Source organism: Pyxicephalus adspersus, chromosome 11 (assembly GCF_032062135.1).
Source record: "Pyxicephalus adspersus chromosome 11, UCB_Pads_2.0, whole genome shotgun sequence".
Classification (NCBI taxonomy): domain Eukaryota; kingdom Metazoa; phylum Chordata; class Amphibia; order Anura; family Pyxicephalidae; genus Pyxicephalus; species Pyxicephalus adspersus.
Genome location: NC_092868.1, coordinates 47659405 through 47665404, shown reverse-complemented (window position 1 = coordinate 47665404; position 6000 = coordinate 47659405). Strand labels below are relative to the sequence as shown.

The 6000-nt window shown below is 34.3% G+C and overlaps 1 protein-coding gene across 1 annotated transcript in view; it reads right to left on the bottom strand.

Moving 5' to 3' along the window:
* Window positions 1-3126, bottom strand: part of CCDC27 (coiled-coil domain containing 27) — a 20683-nt gene extending 17557 nt beyond the window's left edge. Inside the window, exon 1 of the mRNA XM_072426004.1 lies at window positions 2971-3126. The gene's annotated coding sequence lies outside the window, so the exon portion shown is untranslated. The remainder of the gene's footprint in view (window positions 1-2970) is intronic.
* Between the last annotated feature and the right edge of the window lie 2874 nt (window positions 3127-6000).

The window sequence follows — 6000 nt, the reverse complement described above, 5'->3', positions numbered from 1 at the left end:
GGGTGATCAGAAGGGGAATAATCTTTCAGAATCTTTTTTTTCTAGATTTTCCTCCTTTAAAATTGGGTGCGTCTTATATGCCGGAGCGTCTTATACGCCGAAAAATACGCATGAGTACATTGCATGAGTGTTTCTTATACCTCTCGGGGAGAATTCTATGAGTTCCTAGATCCTACCCTTCCTGTTGACGTTTCTTTTTTTTGGAAAATGTAGCAGGGTGAGAAACTAAAGATGGGTGATAATATTCAAAATTGAAATGTGCCAGGAATTATGGGAAGAATATACCACCGTTGGTGTGTGTATGATATAAGAGAAGACAGAGGTTGCCCCAACCTCCATTTTTATCTCCCAGCTGGTGCGCAGACCCATGCAGAAATCTCACCAATAGCATCCTCAGGATATATATTACATTATGTCAATGTTTAAAGTTAGGGATGAGGTTTAGGTTGAAGCCTACCATAAGTTTTTGGTGAATCCCACATGTTTGTCGAGCATCAGATCTACCAAAACTTGTTTGATAGGACTTGGATGAATTTGTGTTGACATTTGTCATGGCCTCTGAACTATGTTAGCAGGTAACAATGGCCAAAAATATAATACAAAAAAATATTTTAGATCCTGGGGAACCTAACTGGCCAAATATAGTCAGAGATGTCAACCAGGAATTCATCACCCTCCTACTGCAGTGATATGGATTTGGCATTTAGCAGGGGGGAGCATTGGGTAATTATTGTCGTTGGGCGCTCATTGTCATTATTTGTCATTATTAACATACATTAATTTACATCACTGAACATTGGCCATAGATTACTTATAGAGATATAAATAACTTTTTTTTTAAGATATGTGTTGTGGTTTTATTCCAGTAAAAGTTTTTTTGTTATGGTTTTTGTACTTTAATTTTTTATTGTCAACTATAAATAAATAAGGGGTGATAATCTACTTTAGTATTTATTCTCCTGGATAAGGACAGAAATCTGAATGTCCTTATTAATTAATAAGGGGTTTTAGATTTTACAATAAGATCCTCACTTCTACCCCTAACTACAAGGCCTTTTTTGGAAGAAGAAGATGTGTGTAAGCAATCCTGTCCCTCAATTTTAGGACCCCTAATGGTAAACCATGGAACCTGGTATGGCATAGTAAGGTGGGGCTGCATGCTTGCCGCTACCCTTTTTCATTCTTAAAACCATTGTTTTTTTTCAAACATGTTTTTGCATTGGTATATGACCCTCATGGCAGTGCCTGACTCCCCAATATATGTGTAAAATTTGCCTCCCATTCAATCAACACCAAGTTCAGGGAACATCAAAGAACCCAAACTCAGTAAAAGCATATTCAAACACAAGAACAACAATGTAATATAAAGCAGTTTACTATTCCTTAGGTGTATTAGCATCCTTTCCTACCTGCAGTGTGAGATTGCATGGTTGGCAGTTCCCAAACGCAGAGCAAACTGGTGCTGCATGTCCAGGAGTGGCAAACCATGCTGAAGGTAGCCAGATTTGCTGGTGCCCACTTCTTTAAACAGCTACCACATGTCCAAAAATGACTTGTCAGTTTTGGGAACTATCCTGCAATTTGTTGCAGTAGGGCACAAACATGTGCAAAAAATGGTCTCCCATTCCCATGAATTGGATAGGGTGGACCATGGTTGAGCCTGTGTCTGAATGTTGCAGCTCACTGTGGGTCTGAAATGATCCTTAGTTCCTCTTTCTCAAACTAAGCACATTTTCTGCAAGCACAGAAATATACCTGTTAATCCTGATCCTTCAAAGGTCCAATGCACCTAACTAGTCATTGTGTAAACCACTCAACCCCTCCCCCTATGTATTATTCTTTGTACTTTAAATTAGTAGATACAATCCAGTAATTGAGCACTGACATCATAGTACAGAATGTGTTTTACTGGCATGATCACAGGGTGAAAATAAAGGAAACAAAAGCATGCAGTCACTACATAAGGATGGATAAACTTCAATATATAAGAGGCATTGGCAAACCATGGGCCCCAGGCCATATATATGGCCCATTTGGGCTTTTTATTCCGGTCTGTCCTGACGACTGGCAAAAAAGGGTAACCAACAACACTGCTCCTGCTAAAATAAATGTCTTATTTTATGTAATGTATACATGTAATTTATATCACTTCATACAAACACTCTTCCTCCATCCGATACCAGCCTGTCAAATTTTTAAACTCATTTTGGGGCCCTGATTTATTAAAGCTCTCAAAGACTGGAGAGTATACACTTTCATCAGTAAAGCTGGGCGATCCAGCAAACCTGGAAAGGATTTCTTAAAAGACGTAGTGTAGTCCTGGACCTGATCAAGTCCAGGTTTTCTGGGTCACCAGGTTCACTGATGAAAGTGTATCTTCTCCAGCCTTGGAGAGCTTTAATACAATAGGCCCAAAAAGTTTGCCCACCCCTGATATACACCATGAACACATCAAAATGAATTTTTAAAAATATCTGCTACCATTTAAAGCAGAATACTTCGAAAAGAAACCACACATTGATCAGACGAAAACACTGGATTTACAATTGATATTTGGGCAGAATGTCTATCCAAAATTCATCAGGCTAAGTGTTTGTTTTTTGTTTGGCTAATCGTCATATTAAAATTTAAACCATATTTGAGTTACCGGCAATATTTGAATTAGATTGATAAAAATAAATACAATACAATCAAACAAGTGGACGGTACATCAAATACTTGCAGCCAATCACAAAGATCAAATTATTCTTTTTAAAATCTATTCTTATTTTGTTATCTATTGATTGAAAATCACATTTAGAGAAAATCGCAAGTTTGCTTGCTTAGTATAAGTTTGTGTAAAACAAAAAATAAGGCGATTGCAACAAGAAAATCGTCACTACTTAACTTTAAATAAAAGTAAAAAAAATAAAGAAGAGAATAATTAAGCTATCCAAGTGAAAGGAATAAGACGTCATTGGTTGTCCTCACCTTTTGGTGACATGCAATGTGTTTAGCAGAGACTGTACAGCACAGCAGAGACAATCATAGCTGTAGATGAGGGTGTGAATGGGGCTCTGGCAGGGCCAGTATGTGCAGAGTAATGACCATGTGTGAGCGGCTTGTCACCTCCACAATGAGCTTCTCTCATTCTTTACAATGCGGAATGTCAGGGTGAAGCTGGGATTGGTCTGTAGTCCACAGGTCGCTAGGAGACTTATTGTTTATTTGCTGGGACCAAGCACTGAGTGCAAAGAATTGTGGAAACCCTCGCCTTGTTCCTGAATGATACAGTAACAAAAACACAGATTCAAAATAATCACATAACAAAAAAAAAAATAATAAAAAAAAATTGTGGAAATCAATGGAAACTCCAAAGTTTTCAGAAGTCCTTTATAGACTGCAAATTCAATAAAGTTATGAAAGAAATTATTATTATAATAAACAGGATTTATATATTACGCAACATATTACGCAGCGCTGTACATTATTATTATTATTATTATTATTATTAATAATAATAAACAGGATTTATTTAACACCCACATATTACACAGCGCTGTACATTATTATTATTAATATTATTATTAATAATAAACAGGATTTATTTAACGCCAACATATTACGCAGCGCTGTACATTAAATAGGGGTTGCAGATGACAGACAGATACAGACAGTGACACAGGAGGAAGAGAGGACCCTGCCCTGAAGAGTTTACAATCTAGGAGATGGGGGAATTAACACACAAATGGAAGGGAGAATGTTAATCCATACCCTTATTACTATCAAAACATTTTACAAAGCCTTGGATTGATAAATATAGTATTCTTATTTAGTATTTTACAACTTTCTGTTTGACACCATTTAGTGAAACATTTTATATAGAAAGTTAGATGCAACATTTGTTTATTGCACTGAGTATTAATATTACTATTATTATTATTATTATTATTATTAATAATAATAATAATAATAATAATAATATTAATAAACAGGATTTATACTCCAAACTTTTCAGAAGCCCTTTATGAATGAGTGCCCTGAGTGCAAATTCAATATAGATATGAAATAATTATTATTATGTATTATTAATATTATTATTAATAACAATAATAATAATAATAAACAGGATTTATATAGCGCCAACATATTACGCAGCCCTGTACATTAAATAGGGGTTGCAAATGACAAACAAATCGGTGACACAAGAGGAGGACCCCGCCCCGAAGAGCTTTATACTTTTATTATTTACTCTAATATTTATTTTACCTATGCTTACATATTTTGTAAAAATATAGTATATATTTCTTTATGTATAGTATTATATTAATATAATATAATATTATATAAAAATCACATAAAAAGTATATAAAATCACAACCTAAAAGTAAAACTAAAGTGTTCACTAAAAAAATAAATATTTTGAGTGTGTTTTCCACCCTTTTCTATGATTCTTTCATCTATTAAACTGTAATTGAGTTTCTACCGGTCCTCTGGAACTCTTACTATAATATGCAAATGCATGAAATACCTAAAAGCATAAAAGAGTAAAAAAAAAAACAAAAATCAACAGAAGAGTAAAAAGCAGAAAAATGGTCCATCAATTCTACAAATATTTTTATTTATTTATTTTCTTTTTGTTTGTTTGAATATAGGTCTATGCTTGCTTCAAAAATGTTATCAATTTCCTACCACCACTACTGACACCTCTCTGTAGTGGACACCGTTTTTGAATTTAGAGGTTTATTTACCAATCATTTTACTGAAGATTCAGACAACTTTTTATGTGTTGGATTTAATTTGACAACTTGTGAATCAACTTTTTCCAAAGATTTATATATTTTGTAACTGAAAAAAGTGAGAAAAATGTGTGAACTTTAGGTACAAGTTTGGAGAATCCTTGGTGAAATTTTTTAGTAGACCTCATCTAGGTCTCATTATTTTTTTTTCCACCAAATAACTCACATATATATATATATATATATATATACATAAAAACAAAGCAATATATAAATATGTTTTATGTATTGCATTTTGACATGAAAAGAAAATATTGTGCTTTGTTAGTTTACTCTTGTATGCACTAATACTTCCTGTGGCTTATTTATTGTCAATACGTATAAAAATACAATCTGTACATGGTATTCTTTTATATTTTTACAAAATACATCTAAAGTAAAATAAAGTGCAGATTGTATCAATTCCAACATCTGAGTCTGAGTAATGTATAAGGTATAGGCATTTTAAGCAGAAGGGTGAACTTTTAAGCTCTATTTATAAAACAGGCAATCGGACATTCCCCCAAACATTCCCTGGTGGGACTCTTCCAGATCCATGTGTTTTAATAGCAGTCATTGATTCCCACTGCTATTAAAACACATGGATCTGGAAGAGTCCCACCAGGGAATATTTGGGGGAATTCCCTGTTTTATAAATAGAGCCTATAGAGCATTGTGTTTTATATTTTTGGCATGCAGCAATAGGCATAGCAGCTGTAGTTGGATATTTAGGGATCTTATAGGGATAAAAGAGAGTGCTACAAAAATATTTTGGAACTGATAATGACTTAGTACCCCCAAAATATATTATTTTACCTGAAAACAGAGACCATGTAGAACAAAATGCTGGTATGGTAGTTAGAATTTTTTTATATTTCATGATATTTGTGATACAAGCCTATATTGTCATATACTTTTGGTGCACACAATGCAATATAAACCACAAATTTGGTAAAATGTAATGTGATGAACACATATTCAATAAGTCAAGCCTCAAAACTGTCTGCACCTGTGAAATGGTAAAAAAAACCCAAATTTGTTCAGGAGTGATGCTTTGAAAGTCTTTGCAGTCATCATTTACCCGTAATGACCCCAGAAGTATTAAACATGTACAGGGATACAGAAGAGGACATAGGGCCACAGGGGTCTCATGTCAGTTCTACACAGAGGCTCACTGTTGGCCATGTCCGCCGCTGTTTGTGGCACAATCATTGTGTGTATACAGTATGTACTCTTGCATTTA